The sequence below is a fragment of the Macaca thibetana genome, chromosome 6, assembly GCF_024542745.1.
Source record: "Macaca thibetana thibetana isolate TM-01 chromosome 6, ASM2454274v1, whole genome shotgun sequence".
In the NCBI taxonomy this organism is placed as follows: Eukaryota; Metazoa; Chordata; class Mammalia; order Primates; family Cercopithecidae; genus Macaca; species Macaca thibetana.
Window position 1 is genome coordinate 28,833,019 of NC_065583.1, and position 25,858 is coordinate 28,858,876.

Genomic DNA, 25,858 nt, shown 5'->3' on the forward strand with positions numbered 1-25,858 from the left:
TTATTTAATTTTATAGTGATCCTATGAACTAGGTCTGTTATTCCCATTGGACAAAATTGAAAACAAGAATGAATTATGAATTTTCAAATTTTCAAAGAGATTAAATGGTTTGCCCAGAGGAGACACAGAAGCAGAGCAAGTGGTCCTGGTAGGACCCAAACACTCACACTACTATATTGTGTTCAGAGATACACTACATCAATGTGTGTTATTTCTTCCCACAGATTCCCATACACAGGTGTTTTGCTCAGGTTTGAAAAAAATTATCGTTCTGTCACTTACATATTTTTCTAGAGATGAAGGATCAGATTATTTACATAATTCATGTGGCTTGTCAAGGGGTACACAGTGACCACAGTAGTCAGTGAGCCTGTGTTTACATGACTAGGTGATTTTAAAGAATCCTAAAATCTCATGGTTGCAAGAAATTCTATCAGCCATTTGGTACCAGCACTCCCACAAACTGATGCTTGGTTTTGCTGTGATTTTGAATGCAACCCTGATATGGTTTGGCTGTGTCCCCACCCAAATCTCATCTTGAACTGTAGTTCCCATAATCCCCATGTGTCCTGAGAGGGACCTGGTGGGAGGTAATTGAATCATGGGAGCAGTTACCTCCATGCTGTTTTCGTGATAGAGACTGAGTTCTCATGAGATCTGATGGTTTTATAAGGGGCTTTCCCCCAACTTTTGTCTACATTTCTCCTTGCTGCCACCATGTGAAGAAAGACATGTTTGCTTCCCCCTCTACCATGCCTGTAAGTTTCCTGAGGCCTCCCTAGCCATGCTAAACTGTGAATCAATTAAACCTCTTTCCTTTAAAAATTACCCAGTTTGGGCTATGTCTTTATTAGCAGCATGAGAACAGACTAATACAGACATTATAGAAGTTAAAAACAGTACATGACACAACCTAATGCTGACATTTTAAAGGCAATGGGATTATCTGCCCAGAGTGATCAGCATATGCTTTGGTTGGATCTGTGTGCTGCCAAGGAAAAAGTATCCATTTGGGAATGATAGGGCATCTGGATTTGCAATGGCTCTTTCACAGTAGAAGGCCAGGGCAGGACTCCACCCTAGAACCTGGTATCATCCATCTCTGTATTCAAGTGTTTGCACCAATTACTGTAAAAACAAACCAGGCAATTAGCTACATGTATGTGAGTATGTGTGTGTATGGGTAAACATTGAAATAAGGTGATCATAATCAGGCCACAGTAGCCAAATCATAGGAAGACTCAGATGCACATAGGAATGAAGGAACAGCACTCAAGACAGTACACATTTTGCTAAATAGTGAATTAAATATAGTAGATCACTTAAAATGTTTTTAAAATCAGTATTGCTATAGTATTCTTAAACAAATCTGTAGATTTCTTTGTGATGATAGCAAATTGCATGGAACGTGGCATGAATAGTTGGCATCTAACCTGAAAGCAGAGCTTACCTCTGTGTTTCCTATTCTGGGGCGTTTTCACCTGTGTCTCTCTGACCAGATTTCTTGAACCCACAGTAGTCTCCCAACATTTTCTACTTTCACACCTGCATACACGCAAGGTGAAGAGAGAAAGTCAAATGATAATCGCTTTTTATTATGGCCCTGGTGGCTAGATGTTGCAGCCAAGGTGCCTCTGTGCATTTCTGGACATCTGAGATGTGTTATATCTGACTTCTCAGCTTCCCAGTTAGCTATTTTATGTGCCCCTTGCGCAATTATATATTTGTTTCTTCAAATCAGAGAAAACAGAAGGAACTCCTTGACCTTTTTCTACTTATCATTCCACAGAGAGTAATAGAAAATATAAACATAATGAAATGAAGCATCTCATTATGTAGATTCCCCTTACGTTTGCCCCAAACTCATTGATGCTGGGTCTTATGAAAGATGACAGGAGTGAAAACTGAAGAGTCAGTTACTGTTTGACAAAGTCATCATCCTCAGCAGGCTTGGTCAGATCAGCTGTCACATCATTAGCCAAGAATTGGACAGTCTTCATGAATGGTTTTTAATTCATTAGCACTAAGTGGCATGATTGATTTACAAGTATGAATGATTTGCCACTTTTATCAAAGGGTCACGGGAGAGGGGCATCTGTTCAGGATATTTAAGTTCTACAGATCCTAGTGGCCAATTTATTTATGAACATCTAACTCTAACTTGTTATCTTGTTTCCTTTAAAGCACTATTATTTTAGTAATAGCTTTTCAAGGAAAGCAAATTTACTTAAAAAGGGGGTGGTATATTTAATATTTAGAAAATATATGTTCTGTATTACCTATATATTGTGTGAAATACACATGGTAATTTGTATCATATAACTATTATTACCTTGTTACACAGTATATTATTTTGTCATACAATTTTTCTGGATAGTTTGTTATCTACAGATACATAAATAGTAAGATCTTAGTTTTAAAAATAATGTGTTATAAAGCAAGTCTGCCGGGCACAGTGGCTCATGCCTGCAATCTTAGCACTTTGGGACGTTGAGGTGGGCAGATCTCCTGAGGTCAGGAGTTCGAGACCAGCCTGGCCAACATGGTGAAACCCCATTGCTGCTAAAAATACAAAAAATTAGCCGGGTGTGATGGCATGTGTCTGTAGTTCCAGCTACTCAGGAAGCTGAGGCAGGAGAATCCCTTGAACCAGGGAGGCAGAGGTTGCAGTGAGCCGAGATTGTGATTGCACTCCAGCCTGGGAGACAAGAGTGAAACTGAATCTCAAAATATATGTATATATATAAAGCAAGTCTAGATCATTATATTTGTGTGTATACGTGCATATCCATACATATGATACTTCTGCTTCTTGTCTGCTCTACTAAGTTGTCATCTGTTTACTGTGCTAACAGGAAGCTGCCCTCTAAAGATGCTCCTAAACTGACAGACAATAGCCTTTCAGCATCCCAGATCCAGCCCAGGTGGCCTAGGCTTAACTTCAGTGAGACATAATGGTATGACTTTATCATTGCAATGAAGAGAAATTATGTCCACATAATGATACCATACTCAGTCTCAAAAACAAATGAGCTATTCCTTACCAGATGAATCTGCATTTCTATAAAAGGAGAGAACAAAGTTGTAAAGTTTGATAATGTCTTTCAAAAATATCCAGGAAAGAAGGTGCTGTACCACATGAAGTTTATCTAGTAAGCATATCAAAGTATTTGCTCACTTATTCATTCACTTGACAAATATTGATAGAGTGTATATTTTGTGCCCATGCACACTGTGCTGAGCTCCTGTGATATGACAGTGAACAAGATATCTTTACCCAGCTGCCAACTTAATGCAAACAATTAGCAAATGCACCACTAAATCATCAATTAGGCTGCGACAAGTGCAAAGAGGAAAATAAGTAGGAGTAAAGGAGGTATATTTAAACTGGGACTAAAGCCAGTCATGAATAGACCCAGGGGGAAAATATTCTAGAAATGGTGGTGGGGGAAGCGGGCCGTTTAAAGACACTGAATAAAAATCTGATAATAAATATGTCAGGCGGACAGAGCAGGATAAAGAGCGTCAGGACCTAAACTGGGAGAGGCAGGTAAGCTCAGGTCACACAGGGCCTTGTTAACCACAATATAAAGTTTTTATAGTAATTGAAGTTCAAAGAACTTTTCCTGTGCAATTCATATGCCAGTTCTTTTGTTTTTTTCTTCTCTTATTTCACTGGTTCTTCTAGTATCATGTAAAAGTGAAGTAGCAGTAGAGTTCATCTTTTATTAGCTTTCAAGGGATGTTTCTAAAATGTCATTAAATAAATTTTTTCCAGTTTTTTCATTGATATTCCTTGACAGGTAAAGAAAATTAATTTCTATTTTTAAATGTTAATAATTCTCTTCATAAATAGTTTTGGACTATATTGAATGCTTATTCTCATCTATTGAAATGATTAGATGTTTTTCTAATGTTTAAATGATACATCTTATCTATTGATGTGGTATATTTAATAATAAACTTTGATTTTAAACAATCTGTCCACTCGAGAAAATTCCTACTTTTTCATGACATGTGTATTTTAACATGCTGCTAAATTATGTCTATCATTTTATTTATCATTTGCAACCTCTGTTTTTAAGAGGTATTGGTCTGTAATCTTCTTACACTGTCCTTTTTGTTTTGGAATCGAGATTCTTAAAGTCATGGAGTCTCATAAAATGAGTTGAGTAGCTTGCCTTCTTTTTCTGTTTTCTGAAACAATTATAAAATTTGACAACCTAACTCTATGGGTTTGTAATTTGCTATAGAGGGACGCTTTTATAAATATATCTGTTTATTGCTTATTTGTTCATATAGGTTTGGTTATTCATCGTTTTCTTAAAAATTATCAGTTTTTTCAAAATTACTGACATAAAATTATTTTTAAAGTCGGTATGGACATTAAAAGTGGTATACTTATTTGTTCTTCAAGAGTTTGTTGTTTAATCTTCATATATTTACATAGTTTCCAAAGTTCCTCCTGTTATTGATTTCTAGTATTATTCTATTTCCATTTCCAACTGGAAAGATACTTGATATTATTTCAATTTTTAAAAATTAATAAGATTTGTTTTGTGGCCTCACATGTGATCTATTCTGGAGAATATTTCACGTGCTGATGAGAAGAATGTGTATTCTGCAGCTGTGTGGTGGCATGTTCTGTGAATAACTGCTAGGTCCATTGGATCTGGAGTAAAATTTAGATCTGTTTCTTTATTTTCTGTCAGAGTGATCTGTCCAGGGCTAAAAGTGAAGTGTTCAAGAGCCCTACTAATATTTTGTTTCAGTCAGTCTCTCTCTTTAAATCTAATAATATTTGATCTATTTATCTGGGATCTCTGGTGTTAAATGCACATGTATTTACAGTGTTATACCCCACTTGCTGAATTGACCCCTTTGTCATTATGCAATGACCATTTGTGTCTCTTTTTTACAGTTGTTGATTTGAATCTATTTTATATAAGTGTGGCTACTTTGCTTCCTTTTCGGTTCCATTTGCATGGAATATCATTTTCCATTTCTATACTTTCTGTTTATGTGTGTCTCCTTACAGGTAAAGTGAGTCACTGGTAGGCAGCATATAGTTGGATGTTTGTTTGTTTCGTTCAGCCAATCTGTATCTTTTAATTTAATCCATTTACATTCAAGGTTATTATTGATAGGTTAGTACTTACTCTTGCCATACTGTTAATTATTGTCTGGTTATTTTGAAGATCTTTTGTTCCTGGCTTCCTCTTGTGCTGTTTACCTTTGCAGTTCGGTGATTTTCTGTATTGATATACTTCGATTTATTTCTCTTTCTCGTGTGTGTCTACTTTAATTTTTTTCTGTTATAACAGGAATTACAAAAAATGTCTTTTAGTTATAGAAGACAATTTTGAGCTTCCCGCAACTTAACTTTGGTCACATAGTCACATAGACTCTTCTTTTTTTTTTGAGATGGAGTCTCCCTCTGTCACCCAGGCTGGAGTGAAATGGCGTGATCTCGGCTCACTGCAAGTTCCGCCTTCCTGGTTCACGCCATTCTCCTGCCTCAGCCTCCTGAGTAGCTGGGACTACAGGCATCCGCCACCACGCCCGGCTAATTTTTTGTATTTTTTAGTAGAGACGGGGTTTCACCATGTTACCCAGGATGGTCTCGATCTCCTGACCTTGTGATCCGCCCGCCTTGGACTCCCAAAGTGCTGGGATTACAGGTGTGAGCCACCACGCCCGGCCAGTCACATAGACTTTTATACCCTACCTCCACAATTTGTAATTTTGTGGCCTTAATTTATATCTTTTTATATCATGTACTCCTTAACAACTTATTGTAGCTATGGTTATTACTATTTTCACTCTTAACCTTTGTACTGAGATTTGAAAGACTATACACCATCACTGCATTAACTAACTGTTCTAACTTTGATTACAAGTTTACTTCTGCCACTGTTTTATACTTCCATATGATTTATTTTTTTATTGTATTTATTTATTTATTTTTGAGATGGAGTTTCATTCTGTCTCCCAGGCTGGAGTGCAGTGGCACCATCTCAGCTCACTGCACCTCCACCTCACGGGTTCAAGCAATTCTCCTGCCTCAGCCTCCTGAGTAGCTGGGATTACAGGCACATGCCACCACACCTGGCTAATTTTTGTAGTTTTACTAGAGACGGGGTTTCACCATGTTGGTCAGGCTGGTCTTGAATTCCTGACCTGCCCACCTCGGCCTCCCAAAGTGCTAGGATTACAGGTGTGAGCCACCATGCCTGGCCTATATGATTTTTAAAATTTTTTATTTTTTAATTTATTGGGTATATAGAAGGTGTATGTATTTATGGGGCACATGAGATGTTTTGATATAGGCATTCAGTGTCTAATATTCACATCAGGGTAAGTGGGGTATCCATCACCTCAAGCTTTTACCATTTCTTTGTGTTACAAACATTCCAATTATACTCTTCTAGTTAATTTAAACATACAGTAAATCATTGTTTGAAGTCATCGAGTTTTGCTATCAAATACTAGATATTATTAATTCCCATGAACTATATTTTGTACCTATTAACCATCCCCATTACTCCCCCTAACCCCCTACCACTACCCTTCCCAGCTTTTGGTAATTCTACTCTCTATCTCCATAAGTTCAATTGTTTCCATTTTTAGCTTCCATAAATGAGTGAGAACATGCGAGTGTATCTTCCTGTGCCTATCTTGTTTCACTTAACCTAATGTCCTCCAGTTCCATCAGTGTTGTTGTAAATAACAGAATCCCGTTCATTTTTAGGCTGAATAGTACTCCATTGTATATATGTACCACCTTATTAATCTGTCTATTAATGGACACTTAGATTGTTTCCAAATCTTGCCTATTGTCAATAGTGCTACAGTAAACATAGGGGTGCAGATATCTCTTTGATATACTATTTTTCTTTCTTTTGGGTATATAGCTAGCAACGGGATTGCTGGATCCTGTGGTAGTTCTAGTTTCAGTTTTGTGTGGAATCTTCAAACTGTTCTCCATAGTGGTTGTACTTATTTACATTCCCACCAACAGTGTATGAGGGTCCCCTTTTCTCCATATCCTCTCCAGCATTTGTCATTCACTGTCTTTTAGATAAAAGCCATTTTAATGTGGGTGAGATGATATCTCACTGGAGTTTTGGTTTGCATTTCTCTGATGATCAATGATATTGAGTGCCTTTTCATATACTTGTTTGCCATTTGTATATCTGTTTTTGATAAATGTCTGTTCAGACCTTATGTCCATTTCTGATTATTAGATTTTTTCCTATTGAGTTTGAGTTCTTTATATCTTCTAGTTATTAATCTCTTGTCAGATGGATAGTTTGAAAATATTTTTTCCCATTCTGTGGGTTGTCTCTTTATTGATTGTGTCCTTCACTGTGCAGAAGCTTTTTAACTTGATGTGATTCTATTTGTCCATTTTTGCTTTAGTTGCCTGTGCTTGTGAAGGTCTTCGCCCAAACCTATGTCTTAGAGAGTTTCCCCAGTGTTTTTCTGTAGTAGTTTTAGGTCTTAGATTTAAGGCTGTAATCCCTTGTGATTTGATTTTGGATATGGAAGAGATAGAAGTCTAGTTTCATTCTTCTGCATATGGATATCCAGTTTTCCCAGCACCATTTATTAAACAGAAGTCCTTTCCCCAACGTGTGTTCTTGTCCCCGTTGTAAACAATGCATTCATTTTAAATGGATGAATTTGTTTCTGAGTTATCCATTCTGTTACAGTGGTCTATGTGTCTGTTGTGACGCCAGTTTCATGCTATTTGGGTCACTGTAGCTCTGTAGTGTAATTTGACATCAGGTAATGTGATTCTCCCAATTTTGTTATTTTGTTCAGGATGGCTTTGGCTACTCAGAGTCTTTTGTGGGTCCATATACATTGTAGGATTATCTTCTATTCCTGTGAAGAATGTTGTTAGTATTTTGATAGGGAGGGATTGCAATGAATCTAAAAATTGTTTGGGGTAATGTGGACAGCATTGATTCTTCCCATCCACGAACATGGAATGTCTTTCAGTTTTTTAGTGTCTTCAATGTCTTTTGTCAGGCATTTTATAGTCTCCATGGTAGAGATTTTCACTTCTTTGGTTAGGTTAGTTCCTAGGTATTTTATTTTATTTGTGTTTGTTTCAAGTGGGATTACTTTTTAGTTCTTTTTCAGATTGTTCACTGTTGGCCTATAGAAATGCTACTGATTTTTGCATGTTGATTTTGTATCCTGAAACTTTGCTGAATTTATCAGTTCTAATAGTATTTTTAGTGGAGTATTTAGATTTTTCCAAACATAAGATCATATCATCTGCAAGCAAGGATAATTTTACTTGTTCATTTCCAATTTGGATTCCCTTTATATCTTTCGCTAATCTGATTGCTCTGGCTATGACTTCCAGTACTGTGTTAAATAACTGGTAAAAGTGAGCATCTCTGTCTTAGTCCAGATTTTAGGAGCAAGGCTTCAATTTTTCCCCATTCAGCATAATATTACCTGTTAGTCTATCCATATATATATAATATGTTGCTATATAATATATACGACATGTTGAGGTATATTTATTGTGTTGAGGTATGTTCCTTCTATACCCAGTTTACTGAGAGTTTGTATCATGTAGAGATGTTAACTTTTATGTTTTTACAAAAAACATAAACCATAAAACCAACTAGTTTTCTACCATCACTTGAAATGATTTTATGGTTTTTGTCCTTTATTCTGTTGATACGAGGTATCACATTGATTGATTTGCATACAAGCCACCCTTGTATCTCTGGGATAAGTCCCACTTGGTCATGATGAATTATCTTTTATTGTGTTGTTCAATTCCATTTGCTAGTATTTTGTTGAGGATTTTTGCATCAGTGTTCATCAGAGATACTGACCTTTGTTTTCTATTTTTGATATGTCTTTTTATTTTTTTGATATCATGGTAATATTGGCCTTATATAATTAGTTTGGAAGTATTTCCTCTTCCTCTATTTGTTGAAATCGTTAATAGGATTGACATTACTTTTTCTTTATTGATTTGCATATGTTGAACCAGCCTTGCATCCTAGGGATGAAGCAGACTTGATCGTGGTGGATAAAGTTTTGATGTGCTGCTGGATTCGGTTTGCCATTATTTTATTGAGGATTTTCGCATCGATGTTCATCAGGGATATTGGTCTAAAATTCTCTTTTTTGTTATGTCTCTTCCAGGCTTTGGTATCAGGATGATGTTGACCTCATAAAATGAATTAGGGAGGATTCCCTCTTTTTCTATTGATTGGAATAGTTTCAGAAGGAATGGTACCAGCTCCTCTTTGTACCTCTGGTAGAATTCGGCTGTGAATCCGTCTGGTCCTGGACTTTTTTTGGTTTGTAGGCTATTAATTATTGTCTTAATTTCAGAGCTTGTCATTGGTCTATTCACAGATTCAACTTCTTCCTCGTTGAGTCTTGGGAGGGTGTATGTGTCCAGGAATTTATCCATTTCTTCTAGATTTTCTAGTTTATTTGCATAGAGGTGTGTATACTATTCTCTGATAGTAGTTTGTATTTCTGTGGGATCAGTGGTGATATCTCCTTTATCAATGTTTATTGTGTCCATTTGAGTCTTCTTTCTTTTCTTCTGTCTTGCTAGCAGTCTGTCAATTTTGTTGATCTTTTCAGAAAAACAGCTCCCAGATTCATTGATTTTTTGAAGGGTTTTTTGTGTCTCTATCTCTTTCAGTTCTGCTCTGATCTTAGTTATTTCTTGCCTTCTGCTAGCTTTTCAATTTGTTTGCTCCTGTTTCTCTAGTTTTTTAAATTGTTATGTTAGGGAGTCGATTTTAGATCTTTTCTGCTTTCTCTTGTGGGCATTTAGTACTATAAATTTCCCACTACACACTGCCTTAAATGTGTCCCAGAGATTCTGGTACATTGTGTCTCTGTTCTCACTGGTTTCAAAAAACGTATTTATTTCTGCCTTCATTTCATTATTTACCCAGTAGTCATTCAGGAGCAAGTGGGTTCAGTTTCCATGTGGTTAGGTGGTTTTGAGTCAGTTTCTTAATCCTGACTTCTAATTTGATTGCACTGTGGTCTGAGAGACAGTTTGTTGTGATTTCTGTTCTTTTACATTTGCTGAGGAGTACTTTACTTCCAATTATGTGGTCAATTTTAGAATAAGTGCAGTGTAGTGCTAAGAATGTATATTCTGTTGCTTTGGGGTGGAGAGTTTTGTAGATGTCTATTGGGTCTGCTTGTTGCAGAGCTGAGTTCAAGTCCTAGATATCCTTGTTAACCTTTTGTTTTGTTGATTTGTCTAATATTGACAGTGGGGTGTTAAAGTCTCCCATTATTATTGTGTGGGAGTCTAAATCTCTTGGTAGGTCTTTAAGGACTTCCTTTATGAATCTGGGTGCTCCTGTATTGGGTGCATATATATTTAGGATAGTTAGCTCTTCTCATTGAATTGATCCCTTTACCATTATATAATGGCCTTCTTTGTCTCTTTTGAACTTTGTTGGTTTAAAGTCTGTTTTATCAGAGACTAGGATTGCAACCCCTGCTTTTTTTCTTTTTTGCTTTCCATTTGTTTGGTTGATCTTCCTCCATCCCTTTATTTTGAGCCTATGTGTGTTTGCACATGAGATGGGTCTCCTGAATACAGCACACTCATGGTTCTTGACTCTTTATCCAACTTGCCAGTCTGTGTCTTTTAATTGGGGCATTTAGCCCATTTACGTTTAAGGTTAATATTGTTATGTGTGAATTTGATCCTATCATTATGCTGTTCACTGGTTATTTTACCCATTGGTTTACACAATTTCTTCTTAGCATTGATGGTCTTTACAGCTTGGCATGTGTTTGCAGTGGCTGGTACCAGTTGTTTCTTTCCATGTTTAGTGCTACCTTCAGGAGCTCTTGTAAGGCAGGGCTGGTGGTGACAAAATCTCTTAGCATTTGCTTGTCCATTAAGGACTGTATTTCTCCTTCACTTATGAAGCTTAGTGTGGCTGGATATGAAATTCTGGGTTGAATATTCTTTCCTTTAAGAATGTTAAATATTGGCTCCCATTCTCTTCTGCCTTGAAGGGTTTCTGCCAAGAGATCTGCTGTTGGTCTAATGGGCTTCCCTTTGTGGGTAACCTGACCTTTCTCTCTGGCTGCCCTTAACATTTTTCCTTCACTTCAACCTTGGTGAATCTGACAATTATGTGTCTTGGGGTGCTCTTCTCGAGAGGTATCTTTGTGGTGTTCTCTGTATTTCCTGAATTTGAATGTTGGCCTGGATTGCTAGGTTGGGGAAGTTCTCCTGGATAATATCCTTAAGAGTCTTTTCCAACTTGATTCCATTCTACCCATCACTTTCAGGTTCACCAATCAAACATAGATTTGGTCTTTTCACATAGTCCCATATTTATTAGAAGCTTTGTTCATTTCTTTCTACTCTTTTTTCTCTATCCTTGTCTTCTTGCTTTATTTCATTAATTTGATCTTCAATCACTGATATCCTTTCTTCCACTTGATCGAATCGGCTGTTAAAGCTTGTGCTTGCATCACGAAGTTCTTGTGCCATGGTTTTCAGCTCCATCAGTTCATTTAAGGTCTTCTCTACACTGTTTATTCTAGTTAGCCATTCATGTAATCTTTTTTCAAGGTTTTTAGTTTTCTTGCAATGGGTTCAAACATCCTCCTTTAGCTCAGAGAAATTTGTTATTACTGACCTTCTGAAGCTTACTTTTGTCAACTCATCAAAGTCATTCTCCATCCAACTTTGTTCCATTGCTGGAGAGGAGCTGCGATCCTTTGGAGGAGAAGAGGCACTCTGATTTTTAGACTTTTCAGCTTTTCTGCTCTGGCTTCTCCCCATCTTTGTGGTTTTATCTACCTTTGGTCTTCAATGCTGGTGACCTACAGATGGAGTTTTGGTGTAGATGACCTTTGTGTTGATGTTGATGCTATTCCTTTCTGCTTGTTAGTTTTCCTTCTAACAGGTCCCTCAGCTGCAGGTCTGTTGGAGTTTGCTGGAGGTCCACTCCAGACCCTGTTTGCCTGGGTATCACCAGTAGAGACTGCAGAACAGCAAATATTGCTGCCTGATCCTTCCTCTGGAAGCTTTGTCCCAGAGGGGCAGCCACCTATATGAGGTTTCTGTCAGCCCCTACTGGGAGCTGTCTCCCGGTTAGGCTACACGGGGGTCAGAGACCCACTTGAGGAGGCAATCTGTCTGTTCTTAGAGCTCAAACACCATGCTGGGAAAACCACTGCTCTCTTCAGAGCTGTCAGACAGGAACGTTTAAGTCTGCAGAAGTTGTCTGCTGCCTTTTGTTCAGCTATGCCCTGCCCACAGCAGTGGAGTCTAGAGGCAGTAGGCTTTGTTGAGCTGTGGTGGGCTCCACCCAGTTGGAGCTTCCCAGCCACTTTGTTTACCTACTCAGGCCTCAGCAACAGCAGATGCCCCTCCCCGAGCCAGGCTGCCACCTAGCAGTTCAATCTCAGACTGCTGTGCTAGCAGTGAGCAAGGCTCCCTGGGCATGGGACCTGCCAAACCAGGCACAGGAGAGAATCTCCTTGTCTGCCAGCTTCTGAGACCTAGGGGAATGTGCAGTATTTGGGTGGGAGTGTCCCGTTTTTCCAGTTAGTCTGTCATGGCTTCCCTTGGCTAGGAAAGGGAAATCCCCCAACCCCTTGCACTTCCCAGGTAAGGCGATGCCCCGCCCTGCTTCAGTTCACCCTCCGTGGGCTGCACCTACTGTTCAACCAGTCCCAGTGAGATGAACTAGGTACCTCAGTTGGAAATGCAGAAATCACCCATCTTCTGTGTGGATCATGCTGGGAACTACAGACCAGAACTGTTCCTATTTGGCCATCTTGAACACTTCAAGAATTTTTTTAAATTCTCCTTTTAGTTTCTTCATTGAACTACTTATAATTTAAAAGCATATTATTTAATTTCCATTTGTGTGCATAGTTTCCAAGGTTTCTCTTGTTTTTGATTTCTGGTTTTATTACATTATATCAGAGAAGACACTTAATATTATTTAAATTTCTTTGTTTTGTTTTTTTTTTTTTTGAAAAATTTAAGACTGGTTTTGTGGCCTAAAATATGTTCTAGCCATCCTAATGTCCCATGTGCTGAGAAGAATGGGTATTCTGCAGTCCTTGGATGAAAAGTTCTGTAAATATCTATTTGGTCCACTTGGTCTATTTGCAGATTAAGTCCAATGTTTGTGTGTTAATTATCTGTCTGGATCATCTGTCCAATGCTCAAAGTGGGGTGTTGAAGTCTCCAACTATTATTGTATTGGAGGGTCTATCTCTTTCTTTAGCTCTAATAATAATTGCTTTATATGCCTCAGTACTTCAGTGTTGAATGCATATATATATTTATAATTATTATAATCTCTTGCTGAATTGAGTCCTTTATCAATATGTAAAGACCTTCTTTGCCTCTTTTTCTGGTTTTTGTCTTGAAATCTCTTTTACTTTATATGAAAATATAGCTACTCCTGCTCCTTTCTGGTTTCCATTTTCATGAAATATCTTTTTTCATTCCTTTATTTTCAGTCTGTGTGTGTCTTTATAGGGGAAGTGTGTTTCTGGTAGCATATAATTGGGACTTGGTTTTTAATTCATTCTGCCACTTTATCTTTTGAATAGAGAGTTGAGTCCATTTACATTCTGTGTTATTATTGATGAGTAAGGATTTACTACTGCCATTTTTTTTCCTGGTTGTTTTGTGGTCTTCCTTCCTTGCCTCCTTCCAGCCTTCTCTTCCTTTCTTCCTATCTCCCTTTCAGTGAAGGTGATTGGTAGTATGTTTTAACTTCCTAATTTTGTACATCTGTTGTATGTTTCTTGATTTGAGGTTACAGTGAGGCTTGCAAATATCATTTTATAACCCATTATTTTCAACAGATGACAACACTGATTGCAGAAACAAACTAATAAACAGAGAAAAAAACTAATGAAAACTATATTTTAACTTCACCCCACCCCACTGTTTTTTACCTTTTGTTATTTCTATGGATATCTTATTATGCTGTTTATGTCTTGAAAAGTTGCGGGAGGTATTATTTTTGATAGGTTCATCTTTTAGTCTTTGTGTTCCTGATATATTTTACACACCACAATGATAGTGTTATAATATTTCATATTTTTTTGTGTACTCAGTATCAGTGAGTTTTGTACCCTCAAATGGTTTCTTAACATCCTGTTATTTCAGATTGAAGAATTCCCTTTAGTATTTCTTATAGGACAGGTCTGGTGTTAATGACTGGGGTATCCCTGTGGCCAATACCACTAGGGGTGTGCTGGGTCAGATCTGAAGTCAGCACAGTAATGGGTCTTGCCCAAGGCCTGGGGCAAGTAATGCCTGGTTACCACTGATGTTTATTGAAGGCCCAAGGGCTCTTGAGTCAGCTTGTGGTGAATCTTGCTAGGCCTAAGTCTCTGCCTTTAGGATAATGCGTTCCTTTCTGCCCCAAGGAATGTCTAGAAATGCCGTCTAGGAGCTAAGGCCTGGAACCAGAGTGCTTAAGAATCTGCTTGGTGCTTTATTTTACTGTAGCTGAGCTGGTACCCAAGTTGTAAGACAAAGTCTCTTCCTCAAGTAGAAGGAGTCTCTCCCCATGGTCATCATGGTGCTTGCAATGTGCTAGTTCATATCTGAACCCAGTTTGGTAGTAGGCTTCACCCAAGGCCTGTGGCAAGTACTGCCTAGCTACTGTGAATGTTTATTCAAGGCCCAAGGGTTCTTTAGTCAGTAGGTGATGAGTTCTGCCAGGACTGGGTCTTTCCCTTCAAAGCAGTGGGTTTCTTTTTGGCCCCAGAGTTTCTCTAGAAATATTGATCAGGAGCTACAACCAAGAATGGGGGCTTCAGGACTCTGCTTGGTGCCTTTTATAACTGCGGCTGAGCTGGTATTTAAGTTGCAAGACAAAGTCATGTTTGTTCTTCCCTCTCCTTTCCTCAGGTGAAAGGAGTCTTTCCCAGAGCTGTGAGCTGCATTGCCTGTGGTTTGGGAGGGGTGATATAAGCACTTCCTTGGCCACCACAGTTGGTGTCTCACTAGATCATGTGTACCCCAAGTCCACTGGCTCCAAGCCCAACACAGGATCAGGGCTTTCCCAGGAATTGCATCCCTGTGGCCTAGATTGCCTTTCAAATTTATTTAGAACCCCAGAGCACTTTAGTTCACTATGTTGGGGCTAAGTCTGGAACTCAGTCTCCAACTGTTGGGATGGACAATTCCTTTCTGACTAGGGCTGGTCTAAATGTTTCTTCCTTGGTGCCAATTGAATTCTTCCCTGTTTTCCTTTCCATTGTGATAAGACAGCACAGAGTTCCAACGCAAAGTCCCACAGTGAGTGCGCTCTCCCTCCCAAGCATACACTTTCTCTCTCTGTACCACATGGTTACTGCTGGGAAATGGGGAAAACTTGGTTTTGGCAATTCAAAACTGTCTTTCCTACCCTCTTCAGTGCCTCTTTCCTTGATAGGATGTAAAAACCAGGTGCTTTTGATGAAGAGAGGAAAAAATGGAGAGTGAATCAATGGGCATAAAATTTCAGTCAAGCAAGGTGAATAAACATTAGATCTGTAACTACAGTCAACAAGAATGTATTACATACTTAAAAATTTAAGAGGGCAATCTCATGTTAGTTGTTCTTACCACAATAAAAAAAAAGCTATAGAACACTGTCTGCAAATAAATGATTCCATAATATGTCTGTCTTGCATAATATGGTAGTAAGCATTCTTTTAAGTTTTAAATAATGCTCACTTAAAACTTTGCAAACAAAGCACATTTATGCTACTCAATGTTTATAACACTGAACTTTTAATGTCAAATTTGTAAAACCCACTGAGGACAATGAAAACAAGGCAAATATTATTTTATCACTACTAGTAACAAACCAAATATGCAGATGCAAAGATGATTGTATGGTAGCTTTTATTTCTTGCTGCTCAGAGGACATTCAAAATTTAAATTCATCTCAGTAAGAAGAAAAAGGGAATAAAATGGACTTCCTTTAAAAATTAAATCTTGTATTCTTAAAATAATATCTTGTAGTAGTACTTTATTTCTCAAATGTAGAGGTAAATATGTAGATTGGCAGACATGTTGGATATGTCTATTTTGTTGTTAAGATTCTCATAGCCTTGCTAATTTTTTGTCTGCTTCAGCTATCTCATTCATTCTCACAGAGGTGTTTCACATGTTCCAGTATAATTGTAGACTTGTCAATTTCTTTTTATGCTTGTCAGTATTACTTTACATACTTTAATGCACAATGATGTGAGCATCCAGTTCATAGGTTTGATATGTTCTTGGTGAATTATCTTTTTTATTACAATGTAGTGTTTCTCTTTTATGAGTTTTGCCTTGTAAGCTATTTCCATTTTTAATATTGCTATGAGGCTCATTTTTATTTCAAGTTCATTTTAGGAGTGTTTCTTATATGCAGGTTATCACTATGTTTTACTGTTTTTATTCAACCTGATAATATTTATCCTTTAATCAGGAGTTCAACTTGATTACATTCATTATAATTTTTTTATTTATTTAGACTTATTTCTATCAGTTGGTTGTCATCTTTGTGAGCATATTTTTTCCTCCCATCTGCTCTTTGTAGCATTGATAGAAGATTTAATAACTTTATAAAATTCTAAAGCTATGCAGGGTTTCCATCCTTTTATAAACAAAAAAGACCTTTCATGTATGTTAACTACCCATTGTACATTGTATCTTGTTACTTTTATTTTACTAGACAAATTAAAAAATTATTATATTAATTAGGTTATTAACACTGCCTTCCACAACAGAAACATGAATTCTAAAATCTCAGTGTCACAACAAACCAAACATTTGTTTTTGATATTGTCTCATGCATAGTCTGACACAGGTTGGGGGCCTCACTTCTGCACAGTGACTCAGAGTCCCACTAGGCTTCCATCTTGCAAGAGGTCAACGGGCCTCTTAGGCTTTACTGTGGCAGATTCGAATTGCAGCCTCCTCTGTGTGTGGGCTATGTCATATATATGCATAGGGATAGGTTAGCATAGCCACTGGGAGTAAGACTCCATCTTTGTTTTCTGTTTCCCTAGGCCTATAGATCTGGTAAAGTCTTCCCAGTCAAAGCTTAACCTTTATTGTGGTGGTTTGGGGAGCTTCCTTTAGGAATGGAGGTGACTTATCCCAAGCTCTGGTTTCAAGCTGTGAGCCTTCCTCCAAGTCACTAACATGAAGAAGTTGAGCCTACTGTCTCCACTCTTGCTTCACTGTCTGAACCATGGAACCTAGGCCTTCAGCCTTGGTCACATGTATTCTGAATCTGGTCCACAGAGCGTAAGGGAGTAATTAAGTTATAATCTCATCATAGCAGAGATTTCTGATTGCTTTATTTTATACACTTACCTCTTCCTGTTTCATTTCTTTCAGTTGAAAGTTCATGATATGTTTTACTATATTAAAATTATTTACATTTATTTTGAGCATCCTAAATATACTCTAATGCACATTTTGAAGTCTTTTTTTCAGATTATTTCATAAGATGAATTTTGTGTGTACTTTATTGCAAAGGTCCTGAACCCTGGGCCATGGACCAGTACCGGTCTGTGGCCTGTTAGGAACTGGGCTGCACAGCAGGAGGTGAGCGGCAGGTGAGCGAGCAAAGTTTCATCTGTATTTACAGCTACTCCCCATCGCTTGCTTTACTGCCTGATCTCCGCCCCTCCTCAGATCAGCAGTGGCATTAGATTCTCAAAGGAGTGCAACCCCTATTGTGAACTGTGCATGTGAGGGAGCTAGGTTGAAAATTCCTAAGGAGAATCTAATGCCTGACGATTTGTCGGTGTCTCCCATCACCCCCAAATGGGACCATCTAGTTGCAGGAAAACAAGATCAGGGTTCTCCTTGATTCTTTATTATGATGAGTTGTAATAATGATTTCATCAAATATTACAATGTAATAATAGAAATAAAATGCCCAATAAATGTAATACACTTGAATCATTCTGAAACCAACCACCCCACCGCCGGTCCCTGGAAAAATTGTCTTCCACGAAGCTGGTCTCTGGTGCCAAAAAGGTCGGGGACCACTGCTTTATTGCACAGGAATATTTTTTCTATTATTTTCACACAGGAGATAAACTCAGGCCACCCTTGCCTATAGCAGGCCTAGAGCAGCCCATGGCTCTGGTTTTTCTCTTACCTTCTGTTTTTAATCCACTTCTGTTCATTTTGTTTGAGAATCCTGCAATTTATTTTTTCCCCAAATATATTTAATGCATTATTGTTATGTTTGGAGCAGGGTGAGGTAAGTCAAATTATAAACTTACTGTAGTACCTAGACCAGAAATATTTGTCCAATATATTTTTATCATTCCAAGTAAGTGGGAGATTTAGTTGTAACAATTATTTTTCAATGCCTTTGATTTACCTTTAGTCATAATTTTAAGACAGTGTTAAAGCATTTCAACATGTGAAAATACAGATTAAAATAGATTGCTATAATAAATTTTTCTCAACCTTATTGCTCCTTGCACTCTGCCACAGAACCATAAATACACACTATAATACATACTACAAAATGTTCTAAATCCCCATGAACATTTTACACTAACATAGCCTACTTCAGCTCAGGTCGAAGGAATGTAATGAAACTCTTTGGTTTTCATGGAGAATACGGAAGACCTCTGATGGAGAACGCTTGAAGACTATTCCCACTATTCAAAGAGCTTTCCATGGATGGTAGTATGTCTTATTTTCAAATATATTTCCTTCTGCCATTGTAGAGGAGGTATAAAATGGCCTGTTCCCTGATATGCAGAAATGTAATGTCAAAATGATTAATTTCTGCTTCATGTAAACTAAGCAACACAAGAAAAAGCACCAAAAATTGTAAAGGCTTAAGTTGTATATCATTTAGTAGCCACTTTTATTCATTGAGTCTCTACTATGTTTCAGGCATTGTGTGGGCACTGGGAATATAGCAGTGAACAAAACAGACTAAAAAATCCCTGCCTGTATGGAGATAGAAGCAAATAAGTAAATAACATATATAAAATGTTGGATACACGATAAATACTATGAAAAAACAAAACATCAGGAAAGAATGCTTATAATTGCCATTTGAAACAGAATGGTAACTAAGTTGAGATCTCAACATAAAACATAAAAAGGTGTAGGAGCAAGTCACCAGGATGACTTTGGGAGAGGAGAGGTTGGCGTAGCTGAAGACACTAAGCAATGCTCATGGTGAGTGTACTTAGAGGAGAGGTCAGAGAGCAAGGGTTTCAGATCATGTAGGGCCTTGCAGGGCAGGTAACAATATGGAGCCATTGGAGAGTTTTGGACAGAGCAACATGATTTAACTTGTACTGAAAAGAATCCCTTTGACTATTGTTTTAAGAACAGAAAAGAGCAAGGGGAAGTGATTACTAGTTTACTGTCTTGGATGTATTTTAAAGTAGACACTGTAGGGTTTTCTCAGGAATTGGATTTGGGGTATGAATGAAAGAAATTAAGGATAACACTAAAGTTTGGGGCCTGAACAATGAGAAAGATGGAGTCATCATTTAATAAGATAGATAACTGTAAGAGGAGCAGGCTTGGTGCAAGGGTGATAAAGGTAAGAAGTTGTGTTTTTAAATTATTAAAATTGAGTTTCACATTCGATATCTAAGTGAAGATAGTGAGTAGACAGAAGAACCTAGAAATGTGGAGTTCAGCCATAAGTCCAGACCTAAGTTACACATTTGAAAGCTATTGGTATGTAGATGGTATTTAAAGCCAAGATTGCAGGAAGAGATCATCAAGGGAGTAAGATTAAAGAAGCTAAGAGACTCAAGGACTAATTCCAAGCCACTGGGATTTTCCTGGAAGAAAATAAAAATATGCTTCCAGGAGGACAAGGGATCCATTGTGTAAAAAACTGCTGATGATCAAGTAAGATAAAGACTAGGAACTGATCATTGGGCTTAAACATCTAATAAATGTTACTGATAATCTTCATCAGGGCTGTTTTGGCATAATGGTAGGGATGAAAGTCCCATTGAAGAGGTTTCAAGAAATAATGTTGCAGAAGTAGACATAATGAATTTTGTTGTAAGGTAAACAGAAATGAGGTAATATCTATAAAAGGTATGCAATCTACAGGAATGCTTATTTTACTAAATTGTATTTTATTTATTAAATGTATTCCCATGTTTCAAAATCAAAGTGATAGAAACAGTACATATTGAGAAGTATTTCTGCCATGATTTTTCTCATTTTGTTATCTGTGAATACCTCTTTTTAAAATGTGTTTTATATTTCTCAGGTTTATTAGAAAGTAAATATAAATCATTAGTTCTTTTAATCTACGTTTTGTACCTGTAGGTTAGATAAGTTAAATTCTTACTTTTTTGCATCTAGTCTCCTAGAAGTATTTCCATTTCGGTATGTATGTGAAGGGCTCTCATTCTTTTTTTACAGCTAAATAGTATTACATTTTGTGTAATAGTACGGTTTATTTAATAAATCCCCTCAGAGGGATGTTTAGAGTGTGCCTTTTGCTATCACAAACAATGTTGTAATATACAGCTTTGGAAATGGTCTTTGTGTACGTCTGCATTCCTAGAAGTGACTACTAGTTTAAAGAGCAGTGCATGTGTGATTCTGGTAGATACTGCTAAGCACCTGCCATAGTAGTTGTGCCATTTTCTGTTTCTACTAGCAATGTGTGAAAGTGCCTATTTCCTCAAAATCTCACCAAAGTGGGCTTTCAAATTTCTCTAATTTTACTAATCCAGCAATAACTGGAAATAGCAAGTAATATAATTTCTTTCACTGTAATTGAAGTTGAGCCGTTAAAAACTATGTCTAAGTGCATTTGCATGTTATTCTGTGACCTGGCTAATCAAGTTCTATGCTCATTATTTCTTTAGAGTTTGGGTTTTTTAAATTCTCAATTTATAAGAGCTCTTTATAAAATCAGAGATAGATACATCTTTTGCCTAAGAAGTTGCAAATAGTATTTCCCTGATTGTCCTTTGTCTTTGATGTTTTATAACATTTTTAGTACAAAATAAAACCAACAGAAAATCACCTAAAACAAATAAATGGCTTACTGAATTTAATTGCAACTGCCACCCTGGTCATGAAGTGGATATTTCTAGTTACCCCAGAAGCCTTGTTTATGTACTCTGCTCATTCACAACTCTCTTCCTTCCCTAACGGTATCCACTATCCTGCATATTATAGTAATAACTCTTGTTTTTCCTCATTATTTCACTATCTAAGTATATATCTCTAGATACTTTAATTTAGTCTTGTCCATTTTTAACCTGATATGTCTTTTAAGTTCCTTTTAATCTACAGGTTTCCTATCATTTAACTTTTTCCATACAATTTTTCTCTTGAAGAATTCAGGACATTTGATCTATAGAGGTTTTTTTTTCTATCATCTGGATGTTATTGACTGTACACTCTTGGTGTAGCCAATACACTCCATTGTCCTCTGGATTTTCTATAAATTGGGAGGCAGACCCAAAGGCTTGATTATACTTAGATTCGACCCCTTCAGAATGATTATGTATGGCACTGTATTCTTTCATCAGGAGGTGTATAATGTCTAGTTTTTGTTCTTTGTGATGTTTTCACCCACTGCTGCTTAATACATAGATATATTAATTTAGTAACATTTGCAAAATGGTGATATTTTAATTGTGTTTTAAAACTATTTTTGAGAATAACTTTAATGAGACATTTCCTCTCATTATTATTGTTATTAATGACATAGTCCAAATAGGAAAGGCAAGAGAAATGTTGGTTTCTTTTATATATCCAGCTTTTAAGAAATAAATATTTGCCTGTCATCCTAATAAAGTAAATAGTACCATTATAAAATTAAGGATTAAATCCATATTTGAAAGTCAAGTCTACCTAAAATGTCTAATTTCCTGGGACACATTATTTGCCCATATAGGTTCTTCTGAAGAAAGGTTTAAGCAGATAAATTTTCATAGAAGAAAAAGAGAAATCTGACAATAAGATTAGGTTAGACAATGCTTTATTGGCAGAGGTGGGACATTATTCATTGTAAGATAATTAGCAGTATCCCTAGTCTCACTTCCTAAATATTTTCCACAGTTGTAAAAACAAAAGCTGTGCCCATATATTGTCAGATGTCCCCTGAGAAGCAAAATCACTTCAACTGAGAAAGACTTATTTATGGATCAATGCAATTTCAATCATAATCCCAGCAGAAATTTTCTAGAAATTAACAACATAATTCTAACATTTATAAGATAAGCAAAAGACCTAGACAATCCAACGCACCCTTGAAAAAAGACAACATGAAGGACATAGAGTACTTTCTCTAACAGTTTCTAAGATGGGGGTGGTGGTACTGAAATAATTATTGACAACCGAACCAATGGAACAAAACTAACAGCCCAGAAACCAACTAAGACTTACACAGTTGTTTGAGGACGGAATGTATTTGGGAAAGAAATGTTTTCAATAAATTGGTCTGATCCAAGTCGATATCCACATGGCAAAATGATTAAATGTAACCCTATGTCACAGCATACGTAAAATTTATTGAGAGAGGAATCATAACCAAAATGTAAAAGTCAAATGTCATAGAACTTTTAAAATAAAATAAGCAGAAAAATATTTTCATTATAAGGGAATAAGCTAATGTTTCTTAAACAATATAGAAATAAATATAAAAGTAAAAATTAATACAATGGACATTTTCAAAATCCAATATACTTCCCATTAATGGCCACTATTAAGAAAATGAATAGGTACACCACAGAGTCAGAAAAATTTACAAAACATATATCTAAAAAAGGACTGGTGTCATGGATATATAAAGATCTAAAAATAATAATACCAAGACAAAAATAGGTTTATTTTTAAAAAGGCAAAAACAAATTGTGAACTAACAAGGTTATGGATCAAGTCGGAGTAAGAACATTTTCTTAATCCAGTCTGTCACTGATGGACATTTGGGTTGGTTCCAAATCTTTGCTATTGTGAATAGTGCTGCAATAAACATGTGTGTGCATGTGTCTTTATAGCAGCATGATTTATAATCCTTTGGGTATATACCCAGTAATGGGATCACTGGGTCAATGGTATTTCTAGTTCTAGATCCTTGAGGAATCGCCACACTGTCTTCCACAATCGTTGAACTAGTTTACACTCCCACCAACAGTGTAAAAGTGTTCCAGTTTCTCTACATCCTCTCAAGCACCTGTTGTTTCCTGACTTTTTAATGATCGCCATTCTAACTATTGTGAGATTATTTCTCATTGTGGTTTTGATTTGCATTTCTCTGATGGCCAGTGATGATGAGCATTTTTTCATGTGTCTGTTGGCTGCATAAATGTCTTCTTTTGAAAGTATTTGCTCATATCCTTTGCCCACTTTTTGATGGGGTTGATTTTTTTCTTGTAAATTTGTTGAAGTTCTTTGTATATTCTGAATATTAGCCCTTTGTCAGATGGGTAGATTGCAAAAATTTTCTCCCATTCTGTAGGTTGCCTGTTCACAATGATGGTAGTTTCTTTTGCTGTGCAGAAGCTCTTTAGTTTAATTAGATTTCATTTGTCTATTTTGGCTTTTTAAATTTTATTAATTTTAGTGTACATAAATTTTACAGAAATGAAAAAATGATGAACTCTAGTAAGAGATACACATGCTGAAGTATTGAGGAAGTATGCACTGTCTATAATTAGAAGTCCATCAAAATTAAGATGGTTTGACAGGTGGAGATATTAACTGTGATTTAAAAAAATGTAGACAATAGTAATAATAGAATTTAGGTAGCAGGTATATTAGAGTTCATTATAAAATGTTTTCAACATTTCTGTATATCTCAACCTTTATGTGGTAAAAAAAAAAAAATAAAGTGGGTAATGTCTATAAAATACGCACAGTAAAAGTGCCCCTCAGATTTTATTTTCAGCCAGTTTGAGCTTCAAGTATGAAGGCTAAGACAAATCATTATGAATATGCAAGAACACATAAGGTATTTGTCCCACAGGCATTTCATGAGAGCCTATTGTAGAACAAGCTTTAGAAATCCAGTGTAATTAGTGAGGTAAGAACATAAAGATTAATATAGAATTACAGGGGAATAGCCAGTGGTTCTTTAATGGATACTGAGGACTAAGCTGTGATTTTTTTATCTTGCCCAAATTCCTATCTAAGAGGTGTCAGGAATCATTCCCTGCAAACCTTATATTTTCATCAGATGAGTTTTGTTTGACCCTGTATATTGTGACTTACTTTACGATTTGACTCTGGCTTAACAAGGAAGAAAATCAGTGTTTTTCCCCAAAATATATTTCCTTGTCATACCTTGAAATTGCCCTGCAAAGTCTCTTGCAAGAAAAATTCACATTCTATAGAGAATCTCCTTCCCCCTTTGTTTTCTTTCTTTCTTCCCAGATCCAGAGATAATCAACTCAGAGCCAGACACCCTTTTAAATCCAATAAAAAACAATTTATGTCCTGCTCTCTCTAAAGTCTGCTATCTAAGAGCTTCCTCTATACAATAAAACTTGGTCTCCACAATCCTTTAACCTGAACATTCCTTTCTGGGAATCCCAGGTCTCTAGACAAACTCAACCAATTGTCAACCAGAAAATTTTTAAATTTACCTATGTCCTGGAAGCCCCTACTTTGAGTTGTCCTGTCTTTCTAAATCAAACCAATGTATATATATTTTTAATTTATTATACTTTCAAGTTCTCGGATACATGTGCAGAACGTGCAGGTTTGTTACATAGGTATACATGTGCCATGGTGGTTTGCTGCACCCGTCAACCTGTCATCTACATTACGTGTTTCTCCTAATGTTATCCCTCCCCTAGTCCCCCACCCACTGATAGACCCCAATGTGTGATGTTCCCCTCCCTGTGTCTGTGTTCTTGTTGTTCAACTCTCATCTATGTGTGATAACATGTGGTGTTTGGTTTTCTGTTCTTGTGTTAGTTTGCTGAGAATGATGGTTTCCAGCTTCATCCATGTCCCTGCAAAGGACATGAAGTCATCCTTTTTTATGGCTGCATAATATTCCATGGTGTATATGTGCCACATTTTCTTTATCCAGCCTATCATTGATGGGCATTTGGGTTGGTTCCAAGTCTTTGCTATTGTGAACAGTGCTGCAGTAATCATACGTATGCATGTTTCTTTATAGTAGAATGATTTATAATCCTTTGGGTATATACCCAGTGATGAGATTGCTGGGTCAAATGGTATTTCTGGTTCTAAATCCTTGAGGAATTGTCACACTGTCTTCTACAATGGTTGAACTAATTTACACTCCCACCACCTATGTGAAAGTGTTCCTATTTCTCCACATCCTCTCCAGCATCTGTTGTTTCCTTTTTAATAATCTGCATTCTAACTGGTGTGAGATGGTATCTCATTGTGGTTTTGATTTGCATTTCTCTAACGACCAGTGATGATGAGCTTTTTTTCATGTTTGTTGACTGCATAAATGTCTTCTTTTGAGAAGCGTCTGTTTATGTCCTTTGCCCACTTTTTGATGGTGCTGCTTTTTTTTTTCCTGTAAATTTGTTTAAGTTCTTTGTAGATTCTGGATATTAGCCCTTTGTCAGGTGGATAGATTGCAAAAATTTTCTCCCATTCTGTAGGTTGCCTGTTCACTTTGATGGTGGTTTCTTTTGCTGTGCAGAAGCTCTTTAGTTTAATTAGACCCCATTTGTCAATTTTGGCTTTCATTGCCATTGCTTTTTGTGCCAAACCAACATATTTCTTAAATGTATTTCATTGATGTCTCATGCCTTCCTAAAATATATATAATATAAAATATATTTTTTATATTTTATATTAATAATATAAACTATATAAATATAAATTATTTATTTTAGGAAGGCA